We start from the raw sequence: 14,023 nt of genomic DNA, 5'->3' as shown, positions 1-14,023 counted from the left end.
GAGGGAATCTGGCTCAATCTGTTACTCAGATGGCTTGAAACAGCTCACCTGAATAATATTTCTTACATACACTATCATAAATGATTATGCTAATATGAGTAAGGTCATTATCAAGGATCGGAGAGATATGAATCATGACATTATCGACGCTGAGAAGATGGTGATTGAGCCACAGCCAAAGTCAGAGAAGAAAATTGTGAGCCTGGGACAGAGATGATTATTTGTGGTGGAAAGACTGATAAGTCTGGGGTAACAGATATGATGTAAAAATAGTGCATCACAAGCTCAACACCTCAGTCTTGAAGAATTCCTTATTCAGTTTCCCTGATGAATTAGATACATAAAGGCACCCGGGGGAGAGAGATGAGGTAATGTTGAGAGCCCCTTGAAATCCCTAGAACATCATTTGGAGAGAAAAACAGAAACCTTGGTTTCATTATCACCAGCTAAGTGAACCGGGTCATAGATTATAGGGTATCTAGGCTCAGGCTGAAATGGTGGCCTCTCTGTTTTCAGAACCATAAGTGAAGGTGGAAATACAAAGCCTTATTTAGTTTTTTGTGACATAGATGGAAATAGGAAAAGGGGACCCATCCTCCACAGCAAATCCTAGGTGAAAAACAATGGTTCACCCTATCGAGGCTATCCCCACAAATGGTAGAAAACTGTTGGTTAATGCATGGTATGAATAAGGCTGTGCATTTTGGTTCAGCCCCAATGTGGGCAGTCTATTCTATGGCATACTATGGTGACAGACTGATCTGTCTGTCTGTATTTAATAAATGTCCTATTCATTACATGGAGGAGCAGAGACCAAAAACAAATTAATTAAAATCTATGATAATCACTGAAAAATCAATTAGAAAATAGATATTCTGCTTCTAGCTAGTTGGAGCAGCATATAGAATACTGGGCCTAGCATGAGGAAGATCTGAGCTCATATCTGGCCTCAGACACTTCACTAGTGTGAACCTGGGCAAGTCACTAAACATCTGTCTTCCTCAGTTTCCTCAACTGTAAAATGGGGATAATACCAGTAACCACCTCTCAAGGCTGCTCCAAGGATCAAATGCGATAATGCTTGTAAAACATTTAGTACAGTGCCTAGTACACATAGTAGGTGCTTAATAAATATTTCTTTCCTTCCTTCCTTTGTTCCTTTATTCCTTCCTTCTTGATAAAAAAGTTTCCTATAAATGAAGGACAGCAAAACATTAACAATCTCCTTTTAGAACTCTATCTAGCAAATAATCTGAGCAGAATTCCTAGTTACTGTATTAATTATTTTAATTCTTCATCTATTTACAACTGTGTTTATGTATATGTTGATGCAATATAGTTTAAAATATGTGTGTACATATTTGATTTTGAAAAAAAAATTGATTGGCCAACAATAGGTCCAGCCCAAGCCTCCCTTGGTCATTGACTGGATTCTGATGGCTCAGAATGAGTGTAAATAGCAATTGTTTCTGTTTTGGCCAAAAACTCTGAGGGTCTTCCCCTCCCAGATTGATTTGATTTGATGTTTTCTGACTAAGTAAAGGAGGCCATTCTTTGCCTCATTTTTACCTAGACGTAATCATTGAACCGGCATTGCCTCAGACAAACTAAGACCTGGAAAAGACCTTAACTTAAAAAAATGCCAGGGCCTCCCACTGCATCCTGGGCCATCTCTAGCTGTCCTGATCTTTATCTGGCCACTGGATCCAGATGGCTCTGAAGGAGAAAGTGAGGCTGGTGACTTTGCACAGCCCTCCCTCACTTAAATCCAATTGCCTTGCAAGTCATGGCAACATATTCCTGATGTCATGGTCCTCTTCAAGAAAGGACAAACCAGCTGTCCCAGCTGCTCCACCAGGAACCCAACTGGCCAGGCAGCTCAGCTCCTCCTCCCCTCTCCTCCCCTCCTCTCCTCTCATTTCCTCTCCTCTCTTCTCCTCTCCCCTTCACTTGTACACAAAGATGACACTACTAACCTACCATCATTTGATTTGATCCATCCACATTAACCTCTGTAGAAAATGTTTGTAAAGTAGCTAGCCAGGATTAGTGGTACAGTCTGTGGTCATACAACTGAAAAGGACTAATATAACACCCCACCCCCAAAGCTTTAGTTTCATTAGCCCCATGCACTAAACCAGCTGAGCTAACCAGTCAAACCACACAGTAAGACTTTGTTGTTACCAGACCCAGAAATTGGCTTCAGAAACAATGGAATGATGTTAATAGTGTCCCATTAAAAGAGAGAACTTCTTAATGTCTATACTGTTTTGCCTCAATAAATTCACATACACTGCTAAGAAGCAGCATGGTGTAGGCCAGATCACTGGCCTTTGCATGAGGAAGACTTGGGTTCAAATACTGGTCCAAACACATACGAGTTTATTTTATTGTAATTCAGTTGTGTCCAACTCTTCATGACACCATATGAGGTTTTCTTGGCAGAGATACTGGAGTGTTCTGCCATTTCCTTCTCTGGCTCATTTTATAGATGAGGAAACTGAGACAAACAGGGTTAAGTGACTTGCCCAGGGTCACATAGCTAGTTAGTATCTGAGACCACATTTGAACTCATGAAGATGAGTCTTCCTGACTCCAGATCTGGGGCTCTAACCATTGTGCCACCTAGCTGCCCTATAAGTTGTATAGTAATGAGTAAGTCAGCTAACTTCTCAGTGACATTTTTGTGTGTATTTATATTTGGACCTGTGATTTCATTGGAGTAAGGGAATTTCTCTTGAAGAAAGCCCCTGCAATTTATTGCCTGAGAGAGTTTCCTGGGGGTCCAGGGAGAATTTGACCAGGGTCACTTTGGATGTAACAGAATTTATTCTGAGGCCAACTCTCTAGCTACCACTCTCCTTATTATCCTTCCCAAACACCTAAGTTGTGGGCCCAGACCAAGGTCCAAGAACTAAACATAACTAGAGATTTGAAATTCAGCTACTCATTCATTTTGAAGGAAACATCATTCTTTTTAGGGCAGTTACTTAGGGGACCTTTCACTTAAATATGTGTTATTTGTAAGTGCTCCTCAGCTACACACTATATTTGAAATGGGTCATAAAAAGGAAGGAAATGGAAGGCAGGTAGGAAGAAAGGCATAGAAGGGAAAAGGGTCAAGTGAATGAGTTAAAATATATTGGTATAGGGTGTATGGGGTGTTCATGGAGGACTATCACCTCTGGTATAAAGGCCTGCTAAGGCCTTTTCAGGGCTATTCATCCACTTTGGGTGTCCACCTGTCACCCCGTTCTCACCTGTGGCTCCAAGTAGTAGTAGCACGTGCAACAGCCACTCTGGGAATACATTTCAGCAGGCTAAACCAGGTTGAGGGTAACTGACAGGCTTTAAACCTGTGGGTGAGTTAGGGGGGTGTCTGTAAAAACTACCCCCAACCCTGGCAGAATGGACGGATGAGAACTATTTGTTTCAACAGCCACGAAAGCAGCTGAAGCAGACATTGTGGTCAGACAACAAAGACACCAAGGTCATCTACTGTATCCCAGGCTATCACTAGTCATCCCGACTTTTGTCGTGCTGCTGGACTTTGATGACTCTGCAAGAGAGAGTGAGGCTGGTGACTTGGTGCAACTCTGCCTCACTTAAATTCACATACAAGTCAAGACATCCCCTGTGACGTCCTTGGTCTTCTTTGAAAATGGGATCAACAGCAACAGTGGTACGTCATCCTATTGCCAAGGAAAGTATCTTCCATAGGACAAGTTCAGGTGATAACTCAAATTTGAACATTTACATCTTGGGCAGCTGCTGAGAAGAATAAAAAGGAAAGAGCGTGGATGTATACAGTGTATTCATTTGCAAGAAATTTAAAAATTAAGGCAATAGAGGGAGATACGAGGATGAAGGACATGGAAAAAGATAATAGGATTATAAATCTTCAAGAGACTAAGAGGCCATCTAGTCCAGTCCTCTCCTTGTTTTACTGAAGCCCAGGAAAGTTCAGAGGTTTGCCCAATGTCACATGAGTAGTAGTGGAATTTGAACCTAAATTTTTTGACTCCAGAGTTAGAAATGTCAGCCACGGGGACATGTCTTTTCTAATATCCTCCAATATACCATTTTCTTTAGCGTGTAAGGAAGTGTTTGTTGAAAGCTCAGAACCTAATCAGAGAAAAAGAAGGCTGTTACTTTGCAAACATTGCAAAAAAAAATGCAACCATGTTATGTGATCCTTTTATGAGTTATGAATTAGTCCTTTAAATGAATTATAAAAGAAGCAACCAATAGGGTGAAGAATGATAGCACTTCAGAGTGACTTTTTAAAAGTCAATTCACTGAATCTAGAAGGCAGATTAGGAGGCAGAGAAACTCACCTCCTGCCTGGTTGTATAGAAGAAATATGAATCTGAAGAAAAGCACTCTCTAAGAAGCCATGTAAAACTGGGACATCAGGCCTATAGGAAAAAAGGATCTATCCTAATCACAGGGACTAGGATTCTAGGAGTGAGGCTTCTTGAGTCAATCAGGTATGAGGAGTGTCTTGGACAGATGCTGTGTTGTTAAAAATCTTCCTGGGCTATAAACACCAAAATGTTAATCCTATGTCTCTTGTCTCCTTTTGGGCTCTCTTGTAAAATATGAAACCTTTCCCTCTAGTAATGGGGAAAGTTTGTTTACCTTTGTCTGTTATAGACATCAACTATTTAACCACAGACCTTTGCTTACTGGGAAGAGGCAACTGAGGGTAAACTATTCCCAGAGGAAAAATAGAGATAGATCTAATACTGGGGTGTTTTTCCAGAAGCACTGTCACTAGCTGGGGGCTCAGAGCTAACACAAATAGAAAGAGTAGAATATATCCTTTTAATACCACTTCCCATAGTGGAAAAGGAATGTTTATACCAGGAAACCCATCTGGATAATAAATCATTAATAGGACGAGGGACAAATAGGAGTGATGGAATAACCCTAATCAGGCCCAGATCACAGCTATCATTCCTATTGATGCTATGCCCCACAACACCTTTCCACCTACCAAAAACAAGTTATACAATGTCTTCTTTTGATAAGAAGAAGCTTGCTAAGGTATTCAAGGGAAGGTCTGGGACAACTGGGAATAATGAAGACATAAAAGTCTTTTTTTAAGTATCCTTTTCAATTGATAGCAACATGATTTTTCCACTATAATAAGTTTACAATTTTTAACAAAAATAGAAGAAGTATATTTTACCTGAAGATATGTGGAACCAGCATTGGCCCTTGTATTTGATATAAATTCTGTTGTATTTTAGTATTATCCTCCTTTACATTATTATCATCATTGTGTATGCTGTTCTTTTGAATCTGTTTACTGTGCATCACTTCATAAGTCTTTCCAGATTTCTCTAAATTCCTCGTATTTCCTATTCTTTACAGCACAGTAGTATTCCATTATATTAACAGGTCACAATTTGTTCAGCAATTCGCCTGTTTCTATTTGAGTTTGACACCACTGTTGTAGACCTGTTTTGCAGTATGAATCTATTAGTAGGATTACTATATCAAAAGGTATGAACATTTAATAACTTTTCTCACATATCATATTTCGTTGCATAATTGTCAGAGATTTTATGCCAATTTTTTTTGCAAAAAAGTGACGTGCGACCATTATGTGAAGCTTTAAAATTTTTGTGCCTGTATTACTTGAAAATCATTTATTACTAAACTTTCTTTGGTGCAAGATTAGGATACACGGAATACTCATGAATATATGTTAAAATTTAATACCACAATGTGTGTACACTGAGAATTCTAGGCTCACAGGCTTTCAATGTGTGAGAGATAAATGCGTATCCATATGCCACTGGTGAATACATTGCTGCTCTGTTTACCTTTAGTGATGAACAGAATTATACCATGCAACAATTGTGCAGTGAAAAGTTATAATCAAATTTGTGAACTGAAAAAAACAGGGTGCAATGATTATGTTGTAAAATACAGTAATTCCAAGTTGTTTTCCAGAAGAGTTGGACCAATTCACAACTCCAACAACACTGTGCCTCTTGTCTCAGAAACCCTCCAGCATTGACTATTTCCATCTTTGACCTTCTTTGCCATTTTGATGAATGTTAGAGGATACCTCAGAATTGTTTAAGCAATGACCAAAAGCTGTTTTGATTTGCCTTTCTCTTATTATTAAGGGGTTTAGAGCATTTTTCATACAATGTTGTTGGTTGGATTCACTCCTTTTGAAAACCATATTATTTGAGTACTCATCTATTGAGGATGCCTCTTATTTTTTTTTTAATTAGCTTTATTGTTAGTTGTAGGATATAGTCTCTTCTTAGAAAACTTTCTACTGAAAGCAAGGTCTAGCCTAGGTACTGTTATGGTTCAGTCATTTTTCAGTCATGTCAGACTCTTTGTGACCCCATTTGGGGTTTCCTTGGCAAAGTTACTGGAGCAGTTTGCCATTTCCTTCTCCAACTCATTTTATAGATGAGGAAACTGAGACCAACAGGGTTAAGTGACTTACCCAGGGTCACACAGGTAGGAAGTGTCTGAGGCCATATGTAAATCAGAAAGATGAATTTTTCTGACTCCAGACCCAGCACTCTCTCCTCTGCCATATAGCTGCCCTAATAAAAAGCAAAAGGACACAGAGTGCACTTATCTGTTGTTTTTCATTGACTTTTAAACATTTTTAGTTTAGTCATTATAAAGGCATTTGAGTGTAGGCCTTAAAGCTCAAGTGGCACAGGGCACAATTGTTATGAACAAACACAAAAGAGTTGAGGGAAGAGTTTTTTTTTTTCAGGTAGGAAATGGAAGAAGGCCAGATATCCATAGAGTTTGGCTCACTATGTACTGCTCTCACATGCTAGAACTGAGAAGAGGAACATTACTGGAAAAACAGGTCATGTTTCTTTAGGTCAGTTTGAAACTTGGAAACCTGAAGTCAGGCTCACCTTTATAAACTTTTTTGGCCTGTTAGGACCAGAAATCACCTAAGCAGTCTTCAAATCATCAATGTTTTAGTGTCTCAGGTATATGATTTGAAGCATAAAGTCAGAGGATTGGAAAAGATCAAAGAGCCCCCGGTTGAATTCCTACTGGAAGCATGACCGTCCACCACAATATCCTCCACAAGTGATGATCCACCTCTGGTAGAAAATCTTCAGTGATGATCAGCTCCCTCCCTATCAAGACAACCCAGTCCATTTGGGATCAGTTTGGGGGATCAGCTTCTTACCCACCAAGACAACGCAGTCCTTTTGGGGAAGTTCTTTATATATAAAAAGAGTCAAAACATAGTGAGTAGGAAGACATTAGTTGTCCATTTTCAAGCTGGGTTTCAGTTCACTCTACGGTACTAACATTAACTTTTTTAAGGAACCCAAAACAAAGGGAAAGATCCCCTTTATACTTCTGTCCTCCGCTCAGTCCTCCCCAGCCACATTTTCCTCGGCAAACGCCCCAGTCCTGATAGTGGGGAATGGTCGACCTTATAGTTTCACTGCTAGAGCCTTCTTAATACACAGAGTTGACTCCATTATGACCCATCTCATGTAGACCAACTCTGACAAGCATCCGTTGTTTATGCTTAGTTCCTTTTAATAGTTTATACCAAAGGATTCTTGATCTAATTTTTTTCTGTGTTTCTCATGGACCCTTCTGGCAGTTTGAAGCCTCCGGTCCTGCTTTCAGAATAATGTTTTCAAATGCATAAAAAAAAACCACATAGGATTACAAAGGAAACCAATTATATTGAAATGCAGTTATCAAAATATATATATTTTTTAAAAAAACCAATTCACTTACCTCAGTTTATAACCCCTCCAGTCTTTGCACCAGTGTCCAGACTGTGGACTTTTAGACAATTAGCTCCCTGATGCTCGTTGTCCTCAACTAGAAAACAGAGGTTTGGAACTAGATGATCTCTATGGCTTCTTGCAGTTTTAAATTCTATAACCCCATGAACCATATGTATATATGTGCATGTCTATATGTGTATATAAAAAACATTTATATAGCACTTTAAGGTTTCCAAAGTTCTTCTTTTTATGTGTATAGCTATAGACAAACACATATGCAAAGATGGGCATGTATCTATCTGTTTGTCTGTCAATCTATCTATCTGTCCATCCACCTGTCTACCTATCCACCCACCCATCCATCCATCCATCCATCCATCCATCCATACATCCATCTATATCTATCTATCTGTTTCTCTATGTATGCGTATATGTATATGTATATGCATATGCATATGTATATGTATATGTATATGTATATGTATGTATATGTATATGTGAGGCAGTTAGGTAGCAGTGGATACAGTGCTGGGCCTGGAGTCAGGAAGACCTGAGTTCAAATCTCGCCTCAGACACTTATTAATTGTGTGACCCTGGGCAAGTAATTTAATCCACTGAAGAAGGAAACAGCAAACCGCTGCAGTGTCTTTGCCAAGAAAACCCCATGGATAATATTGATGTGCTATGGACCATGGGGCCATGGCTCCTTCTCTGATGCCAACAAATTCTCCCAGGTCTCGCCCATATTTTAAAATCCCTCACATGGCCCTACCATTCTTTCGCTATCATCTTTTATTTCACCCTTCTTTCACAGAAAAACTCCTTTAAAAGTTATCTATACTCTTTTTTCTTCACTTCTTCTCTTCTTAATCCCTTGTAAACTGGCTTTTGACTTAGTCATTCAGCTGAAACCCCTCTCTTCAAAAACGACCAATTATCTCTTAATTGCTGTGATGACCTTTCCTCAATCTTCCTCCTTCTTTAATCATCCATTCCTCCCGATATTTTTTCCTCTATGTGTTTCCATGGCTCTGCTCTCTCTTGATTCTCTGTATATGCTGCTCCTTGGTTCTCTTGCCGTCTTGCTCCTTCTCAGTTTCCTTTGTTCTTTTGTTATCCATATTTCATTGCTCAGCTATGGGAACATCTCAGGCCCTGTTGTGGGGCCTCCTCTCTCTATATATTCTCTTGAGAACTTCATCAGCTTCCGTGGGTCCATTTATCATCCCATGCAGATGACTTTGAACCTACATATAGCTCTAGTCTCTCTACTCAGCTCCAGACCCAGATACCCAACTGCTTTTTCTTTTGGACATTTAGAATGGCAGGCCCTGTCAGTATCTCGAAGTTAAGATGGTCAAAACGGAATACATTATCTTTCCCAAAAACCCATCTCTATTCTGAATTTCCCTATTTCTGTCAAGGGAAACATCATTCTTTAAGTCATAGGCATGCGTACAGTATGGGCCAACATTCCTTGGGGAGAACATTATCATTGACCTACAAGGGTTGAGATGTGTTCATTAATGCTCATCCCTAGACTATATAGATGTACATACTTATCATCCCCTTCAAGTGTTTTATTTCATGAATTTGACTAAAGTAATCAATTCTTCAGGAATATAACATGTAATTGATATTAATTTTAGCTTCACCTAAATGTGGCAGCTGAGTGGCGCAACATGCAGAGCATTGGGCTTAGAATCAGGAAGACTTTATCTTCTTTTGCAGTTCAAATGTGGCCTCAGACACTAGCTGTGAGACCCTGGGCAAGTTATTTAACCCTCTTTGCCTCAGTTCCTCCTCTGTAAAATAAGCTGGAGAAGGAAATAGCAAACCACTCCAGTATCTTTGCCAAGAAATCTCCAAATGGAGTCATGAAGAGTCAGACACAACTAAACAACAAGTTAAATTTCCTTCACCTTCAGTGGTAGCATCAGGGCCTGCTTTTTGATCAGGATGGAGGAAATGGGCAAGAAGGGATGAGTGGTGGTTAAAATACCAACCAAAGTATTTTGGGGATAACATTTGCCCAAACATCTTTCCCCAAAAGAAGTCCGAGTTGCTTAAAATATTTTGGTTTCGTCTAGGCATGCTGTAAAATAATAAGGCAACCACCATTGCTTATGAATGCTTGTAGTAGTTGTTACATTATTCACATTCACTGAGATCCAAAACAAGGCTCCAAAGAGGAACACCTGTGGTGAGCGGAATCCCAGCAGGAAGCCAAGACACAGATGGGGTTGGTCAAACCAAATGCCCAGGAAGCTCCAAAAATAAATGAACCTCCAGCTTCCAGTAGAGAACGGGAGAGGAAATAAGGCATAGGAATTTCAAAGAGTAAGTAGATTCTAAAGTTCAGAGTCACCTTTTGTGGGACAGGTGGTTAAAAAAAAAGCTCATCAATTTCTAAACTGAAGAATTAATCTTTTCAGTTCAGGTTTGGGGACTTGAGGTTTAACTAGATTTGTTATTTAAACATTTTATTTTAACTTTTAAAAAACTTTTTGCACTGACCATTTCCAAGCTCTAACTTCTCCCTTTAATAGTTCAAATATTTTCCAAGATGTTTTTGAACAGTAGAAACTTACATTCTCCAGGGGGCAGAGGCTGTAATTTCATTTTTCATCTTCGTATTCCCTTTCTCTACCGCAGCACATTGCAACTATATCACTACTTTATGCATCCGTGATTTCATCAATGCCAGTATTCCCTCCCTCACTGCACATAGCAGCCCATCCATGACTTCATCCTGTGTGATTCTTGGTCATTTAGCTTTTCCTGTTTGACCATTCTTTTTTGAAGTAGTCATGGATCTCAGGAGACCTTGCGATATTTTGGGTTAGATCTAGTATCATCAGTATAACACAACACACAAACGGGAGCATTGGGAGGCCCTTACGCTCTAGTGGAAATCTCACTTGCATTTGGAACTTGTGTAGAAGAGCTTCTGAGACCCCAATGAACACTTTTGCTGAGCCTACATCTTCTGTTACACAATATTTTGTGTTAATTAGAGGTCCACAGAACAGTTATTTCTATGTTTGCATTGAGCAAGGAGTCTTGTGTGATCTTTATACATACATAAGAAACCCCTTGTTGGAAGACAGACTTTAAGGCTATGTTTTACTTTACCAAATAAAATATTTTTGTTTTTGTTTTCTGTAATCAACAGTTATGCATCATAGGATCTTATTCCTTATTATACCTTTCAGGGATTTGGGTTATTGTGAAAATGTGGTTTGTTTTGGAAAGTCATGTGTAAGAGCTGGCTTGATTGCTTTTCATATCTTTATATCACGGACAGATGTGTAAGATACATGTTTAATTTCATCTTCATAAAGATTTTAGGAAGATTAAACAGGGTGCTTATGAATCAGAGGTTATCAAAATTCTCTCAATTGCCCTTTTGGGGTTATAAGTGGCAACATGGCATCATGGATAGAGAGCAGGCTCCTTCCTTCCTTCCTCCCTTCCTCCCTCCCTCCCTTTCCTTTCTTTCTTTCTTTTTCTCTTTCTTTCTTTCTTTTTTCTTTCTTTCTTTTTCTTTTCTTCTTTTTCTTTCTTTTTTCTTTCTTTCTTCATTTTAATTCATCTTTAACATTCATTTTAAAATGTTTGATTTCCAAATTCTCTCCCTCCTTCCCGCCCCTTCCCTACAAATTGAGAAGACAAGAGATATGGTATAAATTATACATATTAAGTTATGCAAAACATAGCTCCACATTAGCCATGTTGCCAAAAAAACCCACACAATAAAAAGCAAGAAATATAAAGTGAAAAGGTATGCTTCAATCTGTACACAGAACCCAAAAGTTCTTTCTCTGGAAATGAATAGCATTTTTCATCATGTCCTTTAGAATTGTCTTAGATTATTGTATTGATCAGAGTAGATAAGTCATTCACAATTGATCATCGTACAATACTGCTATTACTGCGTACAATGTTCTCCTGGTTCTGCTCATTTCAGTTGCCTCAGTTCATTTAAGTCTTTCCAGATTTTCCTGAAACCATCTGAGAGTAGGCCTCAAGGAGAACAGGACTGAAGTCCCACCTCTGACTGGCTCTGTGACTGAGTAAAGTGCTTAAACCTTCAATGCCTTAGGCAATTCCCTCAGACTTTAGGTTGAAGGTTAGATATGAATCTGGGAGCTCCCAACAATGAAGAAATCACAGGTCTAGTTCATTATACACATACATGTAATTATTCATAATCGTTCCATTCTTTTGGTTTCTTTCTTTTTCAGAGTTATATCAATGGTTTAAAAGTTTAAAAAAATAAAAAACGAAATATCATCATCATTATGAATTTCCCCAATCGGATCTGGCTGGTCTTCTCAACTGGACCTTAAGAGCCATTTTACTTCTTCACCAAACATGACGAACAAGGTGGAGTCTAAGGCTGGTGATTCTACTATCACTGCTTCTGAAAATAGATTGTTATAAAAAGCTATAGGAAGGTGTGCCAATTTCTATATGTTGCCCTCTCAGTTTTATCTGCGAATGTTCTAGGTGTGACATGGTCCTTCTTGGGTCAAACTTCCTATAGGCTTATTTTTGCCTCTATTGTTTTTTGCTATGTTTTGAGGTATTACCACTCTTAATCTTTCATTGTTTTCCATTATGTTAATAAATGAGTTTGTAATCCACACTGGCAATGCCTTTGGCAGCCATGCTTCCTCACTTGATAGAGATGTCAAATGTTTGCCAGCTGAAGTATTTTCAGGCTTTTTTGGCCTCTTTATTGTGGCAACCGCTTTGCATTGGGATTATCAAGGTTAATGTCTTTGCCTTTCCCATTTCTCATTTTTCAATATCAAAGGCTCATTTTAAAGTTTATCCTGTACTTAAACCGCAAGAAAAAAATTAGCATTTCCACATACATAGTAGAAAAGAATGAGGATATACATAAAACTGGGACTATTACCTATAGCTTGCTTTTCTTTTAATAATAATATTAAATTCAACATAATTTTCAAATCTGTCCTCGTGCTTATCTGTGAGTCATTCTGGCTCTCCTTCAGTTCTCTTCTTTGTATTTTTAAAAATTTGCTTCATTGACCCTCTTATTTTCTTTCTTTTTTGCCTACTCTATCCTTTCCTTCCTTCCTCTGCAATTGAAAAGAAAAGAAAAAAAACCATTTCAACAAATATACGTAGTGAAACAAAACAAATTCTCACATTGGCCATATGCAAAAAAAAATGTATTTTTAAAATTCTGTATCTTTTTTTTAAGGAACTAAATATTATGCCTTGAGAAAGGCACCATATGGTACATCATGAGCCCATCACCCCCCTCTCAGAAGGTTGGTAGTATGAGTATCATTGGTCCCCTGGAATTGTGTTTGGTCATCGGACTGATCAAAATTCTTATGTCTTTCTAAATTGGTTTTCTCATCAGCTTCCTGAGAGAAGTAATGGACAAAATATTTAGAATGAGATGCACATTCTGGGACATGGCCAGTGTGGGGATTAATTTATTTTTGCTTGACTAAGCATATTTGTTACAGAGGTTTTTGTTTTTTTCTCCCCCTTCTTTCTTTCTTTTCCCAGTGTGTGTGGGGGGAAGTAGGAGGGAGAGAAAATAAATATTAATTGAAAAAATAAAAATTTAATAAAAAAGAAAATAACTTGTTTTTCTCAAAGACTCATTTGAACGGGTCAAATTGAAGCTGTTTTTATCTTGTCTTTATCCTTTCATCTAGTGTTTATTTTGACCTTTGCTCCAGCCAGTCCATGGTCCGGCTGTACATAGATAGCTGAATCTGATATGACTCCTATATCTGGCATATAGATATAACTATTTATTTCCTGTATGCTAAAGTATAGTCAGTTTCCTTTTGCATGATATTCAATACTCACCATGTTCGGTGCCTTGAGATTCTCTTCTGGAAAAAAGTATGCACCCTATAAATGAATACACCTCAGCGTGTCCCCTTGTTATTTACACCACATGCATTCTACTTCAGACCTTCCTCAACTCTTACCTGGATTATTGCAATAACTTCCTTCTTTACTGGTCACGGATCATTTAGCCTCTCCTCGCTGCAATCCATCCTCTGCTCAGCTACCCAAGCTGAGATCCTCAAGCACAGATCTAATGATGCCACCTCCCCCGACTCGAAAAGCTCCAGTGTCTCTCTATCACTTCCAGGATGAAAGATAAAGTCCTCTGTTTCAAAGCTAATGCTCCTCACAGTCATATTCTAGCCTATCTTCCCATGATGGTCCCACATGACTCCTACCTTATGCACTCTGTACTTCCT

This window comes from Trichosurus vulpecula, chromosome 2 (assembly GCF_011100635.1).
Source record: "Trichosurus vulpecula isolate mTriVul1 chromosome 2, mTriVul1.pri, whole genome shotgun sequence".
In the NCBI taxonomy this organism is placed as follows: Eukaryota; Metazoa; Chordata; class Mammalia; order Diprotodontia; family Phalangeridae; genus Trichosurus; species Trichosurus vulpecula.
This window is presented reverse-complemented; position numbering follows the sequence as displayed.